Raw genomic sequence first — 19,713 nt, 5'->3', positions numbered from 1 at the left:
GGTTGAAGGCAAAAACGTGTTTTCAAACTTAAATTGATCAAGGTTCTGAGTGTATAAAACTATGTCTTTATTATTAATTAACTATGCCATGTTTCATATTGATTTATAACTCAATTAATTAGAGATACCTCCTCATTGTAAATTAACATTTAAAGTTTATGATTTGGTGTAGGGTATTTTCCAATGCACTCATTCAGATACCACCATGTGAAATCCTTAGGCAATGTTTGAAATTGAGCATCGTGGAATATAACATTGAAAGAGATTTCAATTATTGTGGCTTTTAGCGAATTTCCCTATAGGGAAGTAGCTATTACCGTAGGTGGCACGGTAAGACCTAGACCCGGGACCGATTTACTTTTTCATTTTGATGTCCCCAGAGGCCAAAAACACCATTCGTTCAAATTTTTATATATGTATATATGTATATATATATAGACATATATATATATATATATATATATATATATATACTTCCGTGAACGCGATAACTTGAGTAATTTTTGTCCGATTTTGATGAAATTTGGTTTAAAGGTGTAAAGCGGGATAAACTTGAATGAGTTCGCGAACCAGCACGATCGGACCATGGGAACGGGGATTTACGGGGGGTTTTATGGGGTAAAAATTGGTTTTTCTCACTTTTGACCCTCAAAACACAAAATTTCCCGATTTCTCTTTAGACCTTTTTAAAGAGCTTAAAAAAACAAATAATTTAGTATATAAAAGTATTTTTGTTCGATTATTAGTAACGAAGAAAATTAAAAAATTGTAAATTTAAAATTCCCATGTTATTCTTATGGAGAATAATGTCAAATCTTGTAGTTTGCTTGTTTATGGATATATTTTGATCACACTTGGCAAATTTATTTATTTTGTACTAAGCTATCAATATTTTACTCAAAAACACACTTTATTAGTTTCCTTGTAGCAGCAAACCTAGGTACTCGTTAAACCTAATGTTATTAAAATATATTTAACTGAAAATCAATTCAGACAAATGGAAACTCGCTTAGTCAGCAGGTTTGCTGCGGCGGGGGTATTGTATTTTGACTCATATAGTTTGTTGAATATCAGTTCATTATGAAGAAATAATGTTTGATCTATTTAAAAATAAATAACATTATCAGCTAGACTAAAAATGCGTACATAAGATATAAAACAACATTTGTTATAGATAAAATAACCGTAGTGCCCTTGCCAGTGTCTGGGGATTTAGTAAACTGAGTTACTTTTTCTTTTATCACCAAATATTTTCCGAAATTAATCTACAGTATTGTGTAAACTATCTTTATAAAACTAATGCAATGTTAAGTTCTACGTCCTTCCTTGTTTGACTAAGCCAACATTTACCTGCAACGGATCAGTCAAACTTTACTGGAAAATTATTTTATTTAAGTGATTTTAATACACTGTATTCAGTTTGATGCAGCAATCATGAACTCATATTAGCTGTTGCCTAAGAACAAAATATTTACTATTTTAATATAAATAAATTGTAAGATAAACATTAACCTTAAGATTACAAATTATAGTTTTATTTACATTTATTTATATGTATAGTTGGACGTCGAAGCAGTTTGCTTATTCAGTGGCCTTAGGTTAGTGATAAACCGTTTTATAGCTCTCTATTTGCGTTGGAGCTGACGAATGCACTTGCTCATACACGTAATTTAGCCTGCATAAACTGAGAAATCAAATAATTTCGTCTTACCACATAAGAAGTGCTGCAAATTTGTTTTGCAGTTAAAATAAAAAATAATATAAGCAAAACCTTTAAATGTATCATGCTTCTGTAAAATCTCAAGTCCGTTATTATGTAAGTTTCATGTTAGTGACGCTCGAGTGAGATTATGTCAACTGGATCTTTTTAATTTAAAGAACGATTTTGCTTTATGTATGTAACTATTTGGTAAAGTATTACATAATAACAATAACTTTTAAATATATATATTTTTAAATAGTTTATGGTAATTAATCACTTTACCAATTTAGGATGGGGTGTAAATTAAAATATGTTATGCCCTAAGACGCAAGACACTAACCTAGGATTGTTTTTCACTTTACTTGAGACTGGATCAAGAGGTTACATTATTACACTTGGATAAATCTATTGGTGATTTGGTGGGCTTGAACCCGGGACCTTAGGGACCGAAGTCCCGTGCTTTACCACAAGACTAGTTCGCTCCCCCACAAGACAATATATTAAACAGTTCTCATACATAAAACGTAAATTTAACAATGATGTAGATACAGACAAATAAGGCAGCGTATGTAATAGAGAAAATGCATTGTTGTTTACTAAGATTACCTTTTTCATTGACGACCTTTGTTCTTGGCCTTTTTAACCTTTTAACAGCTTTTAGCCTAACATAATCGAATACAGTTTATTTTTCACTCTTTCAAAAAGCAATATTTAGAATTTTTATAAAACTCTCAGTATTTTTCTATGTCTAAAACAGTACTCAGTATAGAAAAAGAATAGTGTAAAGATCGATTCACACATGTCGGGCTCAGTTCCGCCACAGTCCAGTTACAGTTCAGTCCTCCACAGTACAGTTCAGTCTCAGTTGCAGCTGCAATTCTTCAGTTTTATTCAGTCTTCCGTCACTGTATTTACATTGATGTTACAGTCGAAATGTTTTAATTAAAACACAATATTCCATCACATTTTCATCGTCCATCTAGTTAATTGTTACAAATAGTGCTTTAAATATTAACACAATAAGTTAAATTACAAAAAAAACTATTTGCGAACCTCAAACACGTCTGCAGGCGTCCAAACAATCCAAAAATATCGGAAGGAAGAAATCTGGAATTGACTGACAGACGCCGGCGGAGTGACTGACGTACATGCGTTGGATCAATGTAGACAGCGTAATAGAAATCCATAAAACAAAATTGTTTGACTGTGACGAGGCTGATCTGACTGAACTGTGACGTGCCGGAACTAATGTGTTTGAATAGACCTTAAAAGATAAACAGATAGTAAGCATCTAATTGCTTTCCGCATAACGAACAGAAACATACCTATAAATCATGTTAAATGGATTAAAGCAGTTTGATTGGGACACCTAGATTGTCTTGGTTAAATATGTAGAAGATATGACCAATATGACTGAACTGTGACGTGCCGGAACTAATATGTGAGAATCGACCTTAAAACAGGAACAAATAGTAAGCATCTAATTGCTTTCTACACAACGAATAGAAACATATCTTTAAATTATGTTTGGATTCAAGCAGTTTGATTGTGACACTTAAAGTGTATCGGTTAAATATGTAGAAGATAAGTATTCAAGTACGTAAGTATTACAAAATAATGTCATTTTTTTGTTCAAGAGTGTTAAATCCAATCGATTAGCTTCATTGTTGAGGCGTTTCCATATGACACTCTCCCACACCTGTTTTTTCGACAGGTAGGAGTAAGTTTAATTCATACAAGTCATCACACAATCCATAATTGTCTTGAGCTAGTACATAAATACAAAAGAAAATATGCTAGAACGGTAGAACTCACTGAAAGCATCATGCAGCCAGATCGCGACGCCATATTGCGCCCACAGCCACGTGAACCTTTCCGTGTTGACTTCTGGATAATGTTCGAAGGTTAGTATCCATGTGAACACCAGGTAGAATATATCCGACACAGCCAACGCTGTCAGGTAGGTGTTGGTAGTGGACCTCATGAAGGGGCGAGTCAACACAATAATGGTCAACAGATTCCCCACGAACCCGACCGTGCACAACACGGGCTGTGCCACGCGGTGCACGTATACACGACATCCCTCTCGGAACGTGAAGGCTAACGTGTCGTTAAAGAACGTGTCGTTAACGTCGCACATCGTGTTGTGCGCTTCCCGCGGTCGCGGCGACTGACTCGGCGGCTGGCAACAGCTGATTGCTACAGACGCTACTCGCTATAAATATTTGCTATGTGTGGGCCGCGTTGTTTTCGTAGGTTACTTGCTTTTCTGTAGGGTATCGGTACGTTGGATGTTTTTTTAAGTATGGAATAATGTTGACAATATCAACAACACGAATTACTAGAACAGATTAGGTTGAAATTAATCAATAAGGAACAGCTTTTACAATTATTGGTTTTTTAAATAATTTGTTGAATGATTAAGCAAAATTGTTGTGTTTTATACAAATGATTTACACAATTTCAAAAATTTAGTTTAAATGATACATTACACTACGAAACTCGAATAGTATAATCTACTTTACATCAACGGGGCAATTAACGTATACGAATTGACTGAAAAATTCACTAATATAATGGTTTAATTACCTTCATTCTCCAGTTCAAAATAAGTACTTATTGTGAACTGGAGAATGAAGGAGGCTGGAGGTAATTAAACCATTAGTTTAGTTATAAAGTAGTTCAGGGGCAATTCCACATCTTATGATGTCAAAACTATGAACAATTCAACCTATCAACAATTCAAAAATATGAAAATCCTGAAAAATTGAAGTTTTCAAATCTTTGAACTGTTTTGTAGATAATATCTTTAAACTAATAATTCCATGTACTAATAACCATTTTCGTGTGAGACCTTAATGTTCACTTTTATCTTATCAAGAAATGTATTTATACAAACCAGCAATGCAAAAAAAATAAATTACAAAGAATCCTGTCATGAATTTATAAACAATTAGTTTACCCTTGCTAAACTGAAAGAATGCATGCTTGAATGCTAAACTGAAACTATTCATGGGTGATTTATGTTTTCATATTAGAGTAGGAAGCATTAAAATAGAACTCATAGGTTTTGGTAGTATAGTTCTGTCTAACATCGTTCTTATTGTATTAAGCACCAAAACCCCCGAAGGAACTTATCTGTAATTGTACCTTATAGCGTTTTACTAGACATAGATGCTTGCATCACCTAAAACGCGTTAGAAACAGATAAATAGTTTAAATTTAAAGGTGGTAGTAAAACATGTATAAAGGATTAATAAACTTCTTTTGTTACTCAACTCAGAATCATAAAGTTATTGAACAAAGACACGCTTCATATTATAGCCTATTCAATAAAGAATGGTCTGTTGCCAAAACCAACACAATAATTTAGTGTTTTCTTAAGTTTCCGTTGTTTGTAATGAAGTGTAGAAGGTCGAGTTATTTTAGCTCCAATGTTGCGTTCGCCTATAAATACAGAGTTCGTCAAAGTCAAGATTTTACACGCGTCTCACTTCAATCAGCTTTGTTTAACATTTTAGTGTTGTTAGTCAAAACTTTGAGAACTCCATGCCTATAAAACTTATTTGCTCTCGAGCAAAATTTTGAAATGTCATTCAAGTCGCTTAAACTTGCTCAAAATCTAATACCGAAATCGTTATAAGTTTTCATATTTAAATATTTGTTACTTTGAGCATTTTACTATTCTCATTTGTAACAATCATTTGTATAACTAGTGTGCGAAGTGGCACTTTGCTGCACACGAGAGAAATGTTTGTTTAAACACGAGCTGATGGCGAGTGCGGAAATTTTCTCAAGTGCAGCAAAGGCAAGTTGCACTCGTGTTAAACATTATATTTTTCCTACGGTTATTATAAAGCATAGAAATAAGTCTTTCAAACACTATACAACATGTTTTTAGGTTAGGTTAAATCCAAGCGTTGAACGAAATGGGAAACACTGCAACAGCTGATCATAGTCGTAGTATCATCAAGTGTTGCCAACCTATTTCCAAGCGTACACCACAGAGAAGTAATATAAATTTATATTTATATTACTTCTCTGTGCGTACACGGATTACGTGAATAATAAAAGCTCGCTGTTTTGTGTTGTTTGAAATACTGGTGTGCGGCAAAAAAGAGTGCAGCAAAAGTAAGTAAGTGCAGCGATTAGCAACTTTCTGCGCTATAGGTGACTGTAGGAAAAAGATATTTGTTCCATAAATGTGCAAAACTATTAAATTCCACATAATATTTTGGCTTTTGGTAACCATCTTTACTTCCTGTTGGTGCATCTTGCCAGATCAACAGGATGTTTGGTTCAAAGACCAAATGTATTTTTGCTTGATTAACCATACCAGTAAGATCACAAAGAACCAAAGATTTCTTGATTCAATCGATTCAAAAAGTATAGATGGTAAAATATTGTTAAGTAAAGAGTTTTTAATACATTAAAGATTTAATGTTGAAAAACATACAATTTTAAAATAAAAACTTGAGAACATGAAATTGTATTGAAATAATATATTTTTTATAATATATTGAATTTATTTAAACATTTTATAATTAAAAAAGTAATGAATAAATAAACCAAAAAAGTGCAAATACAGTAACTTAAGACCGGTTTACTAGTTGGGACTCACAGGTTGAGGTAATTAAATTCCACGCCAACGACTTCCATCCTCTGACGCAGTTAATTACTTTAAAGAATGTTGAACTTGATCGAAGTCTTTTAGAAGGGAGATAACAGTTTTAATTACCGAGAGGATTTTCTTTTTAGGCATAAATTGGAAGAAATGTGCCGATAAAATATACAAAAAAATAGTAACAAATTACAGTTTTCTATTCACCTACCAAACAACATTATTATACCTACCATATCTAAAAGGTTTTGTGGACGCTAATTCTGAATATGGGAATTTTTAACGAAAGGGTACTATCTTGACAAAACATGATTAGTGTAACTAAAAATAATACCGATGTAGCAAACCTAAAAATATTGTATATCAGTTGCATATGATTATTTTAACTTTTTTCAATCGAAACATGTAAGGTTATTTTCAATATTACTCCTCATGATGTTTGTTAGTGTTTGAAAGTATTGAAATAAATTTAGAAAACATGAGGTGATATATGTTCTTTACATGCAAAACATATTGTATTTGATGCAGTAGTTGGATTATAAAACTCAGATTTTTTTATAGTCTTTTGCTGACAATGAAAAACACTTTTATTAACAAAATTTACATAAATTCCATGCAAATAGCAGGATAGTGTTTAATGCAGTAGTTGGATTATAAACAGACTTTTTTGTCTTTTGCATACAATGAATAACACTCTTATAAAGATAATTTATAGTTTGTTGTAGTTCATAGTATTATTACAGCGTGCGCGTTATTTACAGCGTGGGGTGAAAATAGAGAAGTCAGTACATTACACATTTTTGGTCGAGTTTTTTACAACTGGATGACCTCTAATATTCATTAACATATAAGCCAGGGGTTTTAATGAAAAATAAGTACAAAATATAGACGTGTAGGAGTTTTAATAAAAAAATATTTTATTTAACAAATCGTCTCTACATTTTATAGGTAACAGGGTCAATGAACATCTTAAGCTATAGATTACCATACACCCCTCACATATATCAGTTCCATAAATATGTTTAAAATTTTACACAAAAGAAGAATATACGCTACCAATGATAATTAATAAGTTTAATAAGAAGCTATTGATTTAGTTCATAATTTACTCTAGATTATCCAAATAGGTACTATTGATATAGGCCGTATATTTCTGTCCTGGTGAACTGATTCAAGTCATACATATCACAAATAACTTCGTTATTATTCCATAATCGTTGAGTCTGAACGTTTATATCTGCCAAAGAACTCGTTCTAATTAAATCCATATGTTACTTTAATTTTTCCTAGGGTATCTAACATAACGCCAAGCTTATTCTTGATGAAAGAACACACAAAACAAACAAGACAAGACGGTGGGTGTTTTGTCTATTTCTAGCACGCTGGATGCCGCACTCCATTAATACAAGTCCATCAACAAATTAGTGTGGCATTATAACCAGGCTTGTTGTCTGGCAAGACAGGCAGGAGAAATCAAGGCTGCAGATCGTTAAAGGTGTTTGTATATTTCGAAACTTTTAAGCTTAAGCAGCTTTTTATCTCCGTAAAAATATTTAATTGGCTTGCAATTAATATACAAGGTGAGTAAAAACCTAACACACATCTTGAAATATAGACTTCAGACTCGCTCATCTTTTTTTTGACTAATTAAAACGCTAATTTCCAGTTAGATCACAATTTAGTCACTATCTAAGCTTGGTAGATTTGTCTACTTTTGTTGAAAATACAATTTTATGTAATAAAAAAATCCTTATGTCAAAGAATTCACAAAGTGATTTTACTATGAAGAGTTATCATAATTTACAACATATCAATGGAATTTTAAATTTATTTAGTTAATTCTACAATTCTACATAGTTTACATGGTACACTTAAGTTTACATTTTGTTTAATAATATTAGTCCTAAAGTATTTAAAAAGTATTTAACTTACCCTCGGTTTACATGGTCTGCATATTTATTATCAGCAACTTACCTGGAAAATACATATTATCTTTTAGAACATTGAAAAACAGATATCCTAAGTAAACGTTTAACATAAATTGTATCGCTAGTATTTTATCTTTTTATTTTTATTTTTTTATTTTGTAAACGGAATATATAAATTTCCTATGATATATGTGCTTATAGTTACCAGTAGGCCTAGAGCAGAGACTGACTACTAATTTGCATTCTTTTTATATGACAGTAATTAATTAATAGTAGTAATTATCATCCGACATAAACTATGTTGTAGGCTCGAAAAACGACGCTGATTTTAATAAAAACAGGTTACAGGCGTAATATTTAAATAATGTAAGTACACTTCTCATTCCAGTCTAAAATTTGGAGTTTGTTTTGTGAGTTAATTTTGTTAACGTGTAGAATTTGTTAATGTCAACTAAAAGTGCCTTTACTTTTAGGATAGATTTTATAGTTCGTGCCAGACCATCTATCTATATATATAAAAGGCAAAGCCCTCACTGACTGACTCACTCACTCACTCACTCATCACTAATTCTCTCACTTCCCATTTACCTAGGAGGCTGAAATTTAGTACACTGATTCTTTAGGCATTAAATAGGAAAACTAAGTGGTTTTTATTCTGATCGGACTCTCGGGCTCCGCCCCAGTGGCTCTGGAGTTTCCCATGTTAACCTAATGAGTACTCATATTTAAATGGAATAAATGAATCTTAACAGCTGTTTCAATTAAACAAGTTGTTTCTGTTCTATGATGTTCAATAGCATTAAAGTTACAAGGATTACCAACAGAGTGCAGCACTATTATTTTTTTTAAATATATTTGACAACAGCTAATTTTAAACCAAAAGGTGAGTGAGCAAAGCGAACGAACTTCAACCCGGGGGCGAGTTAGCGTAGCGAACGAGCTAACCTGAAGGCAAGTGAGTGCAGCGAACGAGCTCCAACTTAAAGGTGAGTGAGCGTAGCGAACGAACTTCAACCAGGACGTGTGAGCGCAGCGAACGTGCTCCAACCTAAAGGTGAGTGAGCGTAGCGAACGAACTTCAACCAGGACGTGATTGAGCCATGCGAACGAGCTCACATATGAAGTTAAACGGGGCAAAGCCCGCGGGTACAGCTAGTTAGGTTATATAGTAAAAGCAAATAGTCTATGAATAGTTAGCTGATATCCAGTTTCACACATTTTTGTCAGATTGTATAAAAAATAAAAAGTAAACAATAAAACGTTTTCTAAATAAACCAAGACAAAACTATCTTTAAAATTGTTTTCAGGATATCCAGAAAGATAATAAATATTAGGGAGTATGTTAAAACTCTATGTTACAACTTAACTAGAAAGCGGAACGCATAGTCATATATAGCCAAAACATGTACAAAGTAGGCTATGCATGTACATTTGTTTTCATTATAAAAATATCGATTCAATATCAAGGTATTATAAACTGCATTGTAACGTTATCCTCAATTGGCGACTGAGCACCTAGTGGTAGAGCGCGGAATAATGGTCTCCAAGATCCCGGGTTCAAATCCTGCTAAAGGGTTTATACAAGTAATAGTGCCAAAACCCTTAAGGTCTAGCATATAATGTTTAAACAGTTCCCAACTATTGATTTTAGCCTTGCGATGTAAATGTGGGACATAAAAATGTTCACTTATTTAAAAGTGTTGAAATTAATTTATTAACTGTAAACACTGTATTTCTCTATATTAATATTTTGCCCCAACTCAGCACTCTCTGCTAGTCTCGTGGCATATCCAAGTGACCACTGTCCAGTGGGGTTGGACCCACGCCAGGCCGTCAGGTGTGGGGGTCGCCCTCTATTAATACCCGACAGATCCACGACTACACATGACACTCCACATCTTGTTGTGGCGATCCTATGTGATGACGTCACCATACACCATCACAACTGTATTGTTGATTGTTTTAGGGAAAGACTAGATATTTAAATGGTGTGTTGCACAATTTAAAAGCGTGATTAAGATTTAGAGGATGGAAATAGAAGTTTAGTTGAAGGTAAACTAAAAATAAGTATTAAACAGTGTGCAATGCAACATTACTTACTGATTTTCACAAATTAAAATGTAAAGTATTTATCATTCAGACATTTTACAGTTTTATATAGTAAAAAACATGCTGGACTAACTAAACATTGAACAAGGAAAAAAATCGAAAATATCCTTATTATTTCCAACCGACTCTATCACATGGTTGTTACTGTTTCATTATTCTTTTTTTCTACACATAATATGGATTGACCACAGGTATTGTTGGTTTGATATTATAGAATTAAGAAATCTGAGGTCGAAAAAATAATTCTGAGGTTTCTTGTAAATGAAGGAAAACGTTATGTTTATTTATATCAAACCCGTCAATAACAGGCTTCTGAAATTTGACTTCTGAAACCATCAAAATCCAAAGATATATTAATTGTAAATAAAAAACCACATTATTACGATAAGTATCACTTTCGAAGCTTGAGGAGAGCTGATTCTGGTTTCTTAAGTATAAAAGCGGTTGTTTTGGCATTATGCATTAATGCAACAGTATAACTAAACTGGAATGTATGTGATTGTTTCAATTTAAACGCAATAAGTATCCATTCGAGGTTCCAAAACTGATCAAATACTGCTAAACGTATTTTCATAGCCATATATTATACATATGAAAGAATAATTAACTAAGTATAATTTACAACCTCAACTTATGATCTTTCCGTTTGAAGTGCCAATACATTTTAGAAACTGTTTCAACAGCTAGAATATTTTTGTAAGGCAATAAAGTGTCCCGCTGTTTTCGACACAGCCACCACACCGGAGTGTTTAATCAGCTGACAATAGCAATGTCAAATGGCATTCAACTAACAATGAAGGCAGCTGTTTGCTTCTTCGTCATCATCAATACATTCATTAGGGTCCAATTCAAGAAGAGACCAAACATATCTCTATTTATATTGTGTTAGCAATAAAAAGATAATCTTGTTTTATTGTTTAGTGGCTCACTCTTAGTTTATTTGGTTTTGTTAATCACCTATATTAAAGAATAAAATTAATTTAATTTAAGAAAACTCTAAGTGCTATATATTTTTTTACAGAATCGAATGTGATAATTTTATTTTTAAAAGACCACTTCGGATTGTGAATTTTAAATAATAAACGAAAAAGCTTATAATCTTGTCACATTTATAAATCAGTTTTAAGTACTACAAGGTATCCACAAGTAAATGTGATAAATGTTTATTGTATTACAACCTTCCTAAATAAAAATATAAAAAAAACTTAATATAATTCATAAAAGAATACAATATGGCTAGAAGCATGAATAAATTTTAATAATTGAATCAAACAATTATTACTGGGAGGTTTTATGATAATAAATTCCCTTTTGTTAGATAATTGAATAGCATGACCTCAATAATTTCCAAAGGATTTATTGGATAGACTTGTTTGATTCAGTTGAATGATCATATTACCTTCAGACAAAAACACTGAATCAATGTTTATGAGACTGTAAAAATATTGAATTAAGAATATTTTTTAAGTACCTATTGGTATGTTTTTATATTTGAAATCCTAGATAAGAAAATTTTTTAAATTCACTATTTGTTGACGACTATCTAGAAATATACTTTCTACAGAATATAAGGGACTTTTTCATAGTGAACCGTATTATTGTAATCCATGTTATTTCAGTGACTTAGTTTCAGACTTTATATACAAATAGGTGTAAAAGTTAATAATGCTATTTCTATGTTTAAATTGTTGTAAAATGGCATTCTTTTAGTACAAAAAGCAAAAGGCTATTATTGGAGCACTCACACTCTGTCTGAGGACGAAAATATCTTTGTTAGTCACCTCTTGATTTTGTCCCCAGTGAAGGAAATGTGTTGTTATCATCTTTCGTTTGTTTTAAAACCTATGCAACCTTTAAGATGTAATAGAATGAACAATTGTAATCAAATTAATTAAATCTATTTTATGATGTCAACTAGAAAGAATATTTATAGAGAAAACCACAATGATGACTTTTTTGTCTCTAGGGAGTAAAAATTATTTTTAATCTTTAGCGAGTAAAAGACAGCTGTTGTAAACAGTTGTAAATTTCGATTATGACAATTGTATCGATCGAAATTTTTTATTGATTAATTTAGTTACTGTAGGGTGTTAGCCTATTGTTGTCGATCGCTCGACATATCAACGGTATAATTTACTGTAACACAATCGTAATAGACAAAACGATTGAATAACTTACTAAACAGCTGCTTATTGTTATTTGCAGGATTTAAAACAAGCTTTTTTAAAAGTTATCTATCTATACTATTATATAAAAATCTAATGGTGTCTGTCTGTGTGTGTATTACTAATAGGTGCAAAAACTACTGTACCAACTGGGTTTAAATTTTACAAAAATATAGCTACCATACCAAGGACCATTATAGGACTATTCAAATTTCGATACCGACCGTGGGCTTCGCCCCTTTGGCTTTAAAAGTTCTGAGTTGAGGATTTTAAAAGTAAATATTGATTGGTCTCCATGGTTGCAATAAGAATACTCACAATGTTTACATTTACATTTGCATTGACATTTCAATGTAAATAATTTATAAACAAAAAAACTTTTTTTTAACAAAACGTTTTTAAACGCACTAAAAAGTAGAAAATAATCTATAAATATGTGGAGAGTATAAATACTTGTAAGATTTAAAACGAAAAACGTGGGGTGCATGCAATTGATAATTTACAATTACCTTAACCTATTTAACTAATGTAATATTATCAATTGCATGCACCCCACGTTTTCCGTTTGAAATCTTACAAGTATTTATACTCTCCACATATTTATAGATTATTTTATACTTTTTAGTGCGTTTAAAAACGTTTTGTTAAAAAAAAGTTTTTTTGTTTATAAATTATTTTCTATTTTTTAGTTTTTAATGTGTGTGAATGTTAAATCTATTTCAAGCATCTATATCAATTTAAGACCGAGGCATGTGGGAAATCTAAGGTTTACTGTATTTGAGTTTCTTTTTATATAATTATGTATTAGATTGAATGTATGGCCTACCTACTGAATATAAATATATCAATCTGTTTTATTTATTGTTTACTTTAAAGAATACTAAATAAATAACAATTCACATTATTAACCTTTATTTACCTTTATTTATACCTTTAATTAGTGGACCTTTATATCTGCAATCAGATTGTTACTTTATTTTCAAATGTTTGTTTAAAGAATCTCTTGGAAGCATAACCTGTACCTCTTAACCACTGCTCTTCGAACTGTCAAATTTAAGTATTTACAGCTGACTTAAATTAATTGATATATTTACATTCCTTCAAAATGTAAACATGTAAAATTTGGAAGCCTATGGGGGCGTAGCCCAGGGGAAATATGAAAATTCAATGATATAATATTGCATTGTCATCCATTTGTGAGTTATGTTTCAAGTTTCAAGTCTCTAGCTCATCGGGAAGTATCAAAATTTACAAGAAAGCGAGTTTATAAAAACAAGCCAATGGGGCGTAGCCCAAGGGAAATATGAAAATTAAATTATATAATATTGCATTGTCTTCCATTTGTGAGCTATTTTTCAAGTTTTAAGTCTCTAGCTCATCGGGAAGTTAGTATAAAATTGATTGCAACGTACCGGACAAGAAAGCGAGCTAATAAAAACGTTTTAACAAGAAGAACTGCCAAATTTCATTATTTTACAATTTAAGACAGCTAATCCAATGAAGTTAAATATAATATTTCACACAATTATGTGGTTGATTTATTTAATCTAAAAATTTATCAAAGATGATTTATTCAAAAACTATGTCAATGATTATAGAAATAAAAAATATATTCTAAAAGCATTGCTCTATCAACACAGGCTCTGCTTTAGATTTTTAAATTGTCTTAAGTGTTATGAAAATAATCTTATTGATATATTGTCATGGAAACAGTAAGAAAATTAAAATGTATAGATGTTTTGTATGAATTTGGAGGCTACTTTAAATAAATTCGAACTGCTTAACATAAGTTAGATTAACTTAACTTAACTTGCACATCACATTGTTTTTTTTATATGTATATTTAGGTAAATTTAGTTATTGTGTTTTGCTAAACCTATGCTTAAATTAAATTCAAAAATATCATCAATAACTAAATTGTACGTCGTAGATTTTTGTGTTCTAAAATCTGTTGTATATGTATAACTATATTTAATTATCAAATGGTAATACAAAATACTCTTATTTTATCTAAACATAGCTTTCAATTCACATTTACTTTATTTGATAAATTTACTATTGTGTTTTGCCACACCACTGATTAAATTAAACCAAGGAAAATATCATAAAACTAAGCAGTACACAGTGTTCTTTTGTTTCTAAAATCAATGAAATATCTGTTACTATGTTTAATCAATGGTAAGTGTGAAAATGTAAAGGCAATGGACGATGGAACTGATTAAAAGAACTGGTTTGTATATTAAGTTGTTTGTTGATATTTTTGGAAAGTAGAATCAGGGATGCAATGAAACATTATATTGTATTTGCTATTACATTTTTTAGTCCTTGATGCGTTGATAATCATATTAGTTTTGTCTGCTGTCTTTAATGCTAAATTATTTGTTTAAACATTTTTATAGTATAGATATGGTTTCTTTAATATTTCAAAAGACTATTGATAAGGGACAAAAATATTTCTAAAGTTTATAACAGCTGACTTAGTTTTGCCATAGATAAAATATAGCCTACTCCGTTTTGCTAATGATTTATTGTGAGTGAAGAAACTGTAGATGGAAGGATTTGTGATTAAATATGAAGAAGAATGAAATTTAAAAAATGTTCATTTAAATTTAATTATTAGTATTTTTGCAACTTCAAAATTGAAATTGAAAATGTCAAAAATAAAGAAAAAAGAAAAAGATGTGTAATTAAGGGAGATGAAGGTAAATCATGTATGTTAAGGTTTTATTCGAAGATTTGGTCAGTTTTCTCATATCAGCCTACACAAGATTTAAAATTAGTCAAAACCAAAATTGTGGTATCCACTACTTACCAGATTTAAAAGTCATAACTTAAACGCTTCTATTTCGGCCATAAAAGTTGAATTTTGTTTCTAAAAGCGTTGGCGGATGTGTAACTATTATATGCAACAGATGTAAAGATTAAGTGTTTCTATTTTGTGTTCTCTTCCCGTTGCAAAGCACGGGTACAACAGCTAGTCTTTACATAAAATTATTTCGTTTTCTAGCTTAGTTTGTTAATTCATAATACAATATGACAAAAAATATAGTTCACCACACCGGAAAAAAAGTGTCTTTTTAACCCTAACCCATTTTCCGACCTACACAAACTTTCCTTCGCCTCGATTGTAAAACTTGACCTCGGGTCAAAAAGAGTCACTTTGGGCCCTAGTGGTAGAACATACTATTTTGAAATCCTATAATCTTCAAACAGATCCATAGCTACAACAGGTGTAAGCTTATTCAATGTTTTGCTAGATGTTTGCGAAGTTATGACATATGTCAGCTGACTCGAGACAGACAGACAGACATCCGCGCCAGATCAAACGGACTACAGTGTTCACAAACAACATATCAGATCACAGTTGAATTCCGTGGGATTCTGTGTGATTTTAAACGTGTCCATCAACAATATTTGTTTTTGTTCCAATGGTTTCATAGTGGAATACGGTTAAAAAGTATAAGCAAATAAAAAGTTCATCAACTGCATTTATATTAGTAGCCTAACTATTATATTAGTCTATAATGATTTAAAATAAATATAATAATATATTGCACATCATTCTTAAAAAATACAAATACAGTACTGGTATTCATCAATGCATAATGTTGAGGCTATGATTCTGCCGTTGCATGTAGTAAATATATAAAAGTTTAAACTGTTGTTCTAGTATAAAATTACCAAATATATAACCTTTTCAACCAAAGAGAACTATTTATTGGAAGATTTTGGCTATTGATATTGCAAAAATTGTAAAACCCAAAGTGTAGAAATCTCCTGTTAAATACTAGGGAAATTATGTAATTTCAAGGCTTACCAAATTAAAAACTTCAAAACCTGCTTCAGATTCTAAGCAGGATTAGCAGCCTACTTGCAATGGCATTCCTAAAGTTCCCCTCACATTGTTCCTTCATATAGTGTTAATAACATTTTAAAAATATTTTGTATACTTTAGGCTAAAGCAAAACAAAAAATAGTGTTTTGATATAATTTACTTTGCTTACTTATTAAGTAAGCTAATAGTAATCTTCTGAATGACTACATACGGCTAAAAGGTTCTTTTTAATTAATTTATTTTACAAATTTGTTATAGTTATAGCCAATGCAAATGTTTTTTCAGGAGTAAATTTAATCACTACAAAGCTATCAAAATATTATAAAGACGATCATAAAAGAGGAGTTGAGAAAGGATAAAAGTAAACGGAAAGTGGATAAGGAAACGGAAAGAAATTTTGAATTTCCTTGGCAGTATTTAAATATAAATAAATGATACTTGACTCGTTTATGTGTTTATTTCATATTTCTGTGAATCGGGAATTCCAATGACTTGCTAACATATTTAAATGATGATTTAAAACATAAACAAACATAAAATTATTCATAACTTAATTAACGTTTAATGTATTGTTAATCCCACACAATTTTGGGTAAAACGTGTGTAATGATTTATGGCATGACATTACATAATAAATATTACTATACTAATTTTTTACTTCAACATTTAAATAACCTCACCTTTTATTAGGAGGTTGTAAGTATTTTCTAGTAATAGTTTGAAAATTTTATTGCGATAAACATCTACAGTACACTTAATATTTTAAATTATGAAAATAACGAAAATTTAATTAAAATGGTATAATATTACCTGTTTCCGTCTGTAATCCTATATTTGTTGTATAGAGCAACCGGTTTCAAGGTTATAACCTCATCTTTAGGCTCTTGTTGTCACTCTTGCGACAAACAAACATCATGACAAAATGTTTGCCCGTGCCGCGTCTTGTGTGGAACTAGTTCCCGAATTTATGTTAATCGTCTTCGTCTGTCAATGTTTCGTGTTTATTTATTTCAATGTTAGTGTTTTTGTGTGTTTATAAAACTCGTCGATCTCGCAAGAGTGACAACAAGAGCCTAAAGATGAGGTTATAACCTTAAAACCGGTTGCTCTATACAACAAATATAGGATCACAGACGGAAACAGGTAATATTATACCATTTTAATATTCAAGAAGTGATCCTGGACCAAATAACATCAATATCAAAATTTAATGATTATGTTAGGTTAGGTTTGGTTATGTTAGGTTAGGTTATGTTTTGTTATGATAGGTTAGGTTAGGTTCGTTTAAGTGGTTAAAGTGTTTTATTACAATGAAAAAGTAATTTTTCATTATCAAAATAATCATGCTTCGAATAGATTTTGAAAAAAATCAAACATCTATTTAGAGAGCAGTCTATATTCGATACTATCGTGCATAGCTTCACAGAACTTTCACTGTTAAGGAAACGTTCAACAAACTTTGATTAGACTTGTTAGTTTTTACATTTTACAGATTCTTTGGATTTAAAGTTGTATATATATACTAGCGGAAAACCCGTGCTTCGCTACGAAACTTTCAAATTGGTTGACATTTATAATAAATTAGTGTTTAAGTGCCAGATTATGATAAAATAAATCACATTTAATAAACAATAAAGTATTTCAGTTTTTATATTTCATTTTACGATAATGATTAAAACTGCAGTTAACAGTTTGTTCGTTATTCGTACTATTTTTGACTATTTACAGAATGTCTTTGTATTCAACATTTTTGTTTTCACAGAAGGTGCTAGCATCACCAGATCGTGGCTGAGCTGACCCGTGAATATGCAACATAAAATAGTCCATGAGAAAAACAATCCTTTCTCAAGTCTAGTCCTGCGATCTTAAAGTGACTGTCCCTGCTCTTTGTTGATGGTAAGGGCGAAGTACACTTTAAAGGGAATTGCAACCTTTTAAACGGATAGTCCTTTAATCTTTAAACGTAGGAACCAGGGGAAGTCGTGGTTTAAAAACTGATTCTCCTCGGCCACATCCGGATCCGGTGATCACTATGGCTTCAATTACATTTTTGTGAAGATAAACGTTGAAGTGCCCGCTAGACAGGGATTGTGTAAATCTGAGTCTGTTTAAAGGATTTACGTTCATCACCAAACTTGACATATAATTCACCATTTCGATAAACCTTTAAAACAATTGTGAATAATTGTCAATCAGCTCACACAACCCAATGGACATTTCAGTGTCTATACTATGAGACGGTTTAAGCAACTACAAATATATTAAAAGAACAATATCATAAGTTCTTAAAAATTCAAATGCAATACAAAACTAAGTTTAATTCTACTTTCTTCGACACTAATCCCACATATTAGAAGTTGATAAAACTAAAATGCCACAATTAATCGTCCCAAAATACATGTCTTTTATTACATTACTGGTGGCCAGTAGCTCTAGGACTCTAAACCAATCGCTTTATTATACAGTAACATAGTTAAGACCTTTAGAAAAGGGTCGGATTGTAGCCTAGGAACTGATTATAGTAAACATTAGTCACACACTGAACCTAAACCTATATTCATAAACGATTTACATTTCTCATAACGATCTCATTTCACGATAACAATCGTACTAATTTACATACCACTTTTGACCAAACCAGGTCATACACCAATAACGCATCTTATTAGGCCATGCTGAACGCACGAGGAATTTAAAGTACACAATATGGATGCTGTATTGTATTTAATCACTCGGGAAGAATAGTTTCAGTTGTGAGGTTTGAAAGGGAGATGTAGGGGGTGTTAGGTAGTAACCACATCAACAGGTAACTCTGTCATTGTAGTTCACTTGCACTAGTTACGTACGATTCATTGAGATTGCATACTGAGGCCAAGAAAGTAATCAATTTGTTTTAACTGCTTTGTTTGTTGGCCGCGTTTCGATTTGGCTTATATTGTCGAACTTACAGTAGTAGGTACAACTTATTTCTTTGGAAAAGCATTGAATTTAGTTAATTATTTATAAATTTGCAAAATATACCGTTGAAAGTATGGATTTACCAATTTGCATACCGATTTATATTTCTATAGCATACAATATATTTGTATCGTTGGTCTTTATTAGAAAGTATACAACAGGAGGACTTTTTACATAAACCTTTTTAAACTGTAACTAAAACTTTCAACACTTGTCATTTACATAGATTCGTAAAATACTAAACCAATATTTGTCTAACACAATTAATATAGGCCTAAATAATATAAACCTGATTTTAAATCTTATTTAAAATAAAGAATAATTTAATTTACAATTTTCTAATATTGAGTAGCAACACGCATGAACAACACGGAATAAAAGAACCACAAGCGCTA

The 19,713-nt window shown here is 31.3% G+C and overlaps 1 protein-coding gene and 1 non-coding gene across 3 annotated transcripts in view; one reads left to right on the top strand and one right to left on the bottom strand.

Moving 5' to 3' along the window:
- Window positions 1-19,713, bottom strand: part of LOC128988908 (FMRFamide receptor-like) — a 325,276-nt gene that overhangs the window by 131,555 nt on the left and 174,008 nt on the right. The gene's annotated exons all lie outside the window — the stretch shown is intronic.
- On the top strand, window positions 4,238-4,371 carry LOC128991194 (small nucleolar RNA snoR97). Its single transcript, XR_008490616.1, has one exon. It is a non-coding gene; the product is annotated as a small nucleolar RNA snoR97 (small nucleolar RNA).

The sequence above is a fragment of the Macrosteles quadrilineatus genome, unplaced genomic scaffold, assembly GCF_028750875.1.
Source record: "Macrosteles quadrilineatus isolate MER2022 unplaced genomic scaffold, UCM_ALF_1.0 Scaffold_3__2_contigs__length_128488019, whole genome shotgun sequence".
NCBI lineage: Eukaryota > Metazoa > Arthropoda > Insecta > Hemiptera > Cicadellidae > Macrosteles > Macrosteles quadrilineatus.
The sequence above is the reverse complement of the archived record's forward strand: the minus strand, read 5'-3'. Positions and strand labels throughout refer to the sequence as shown.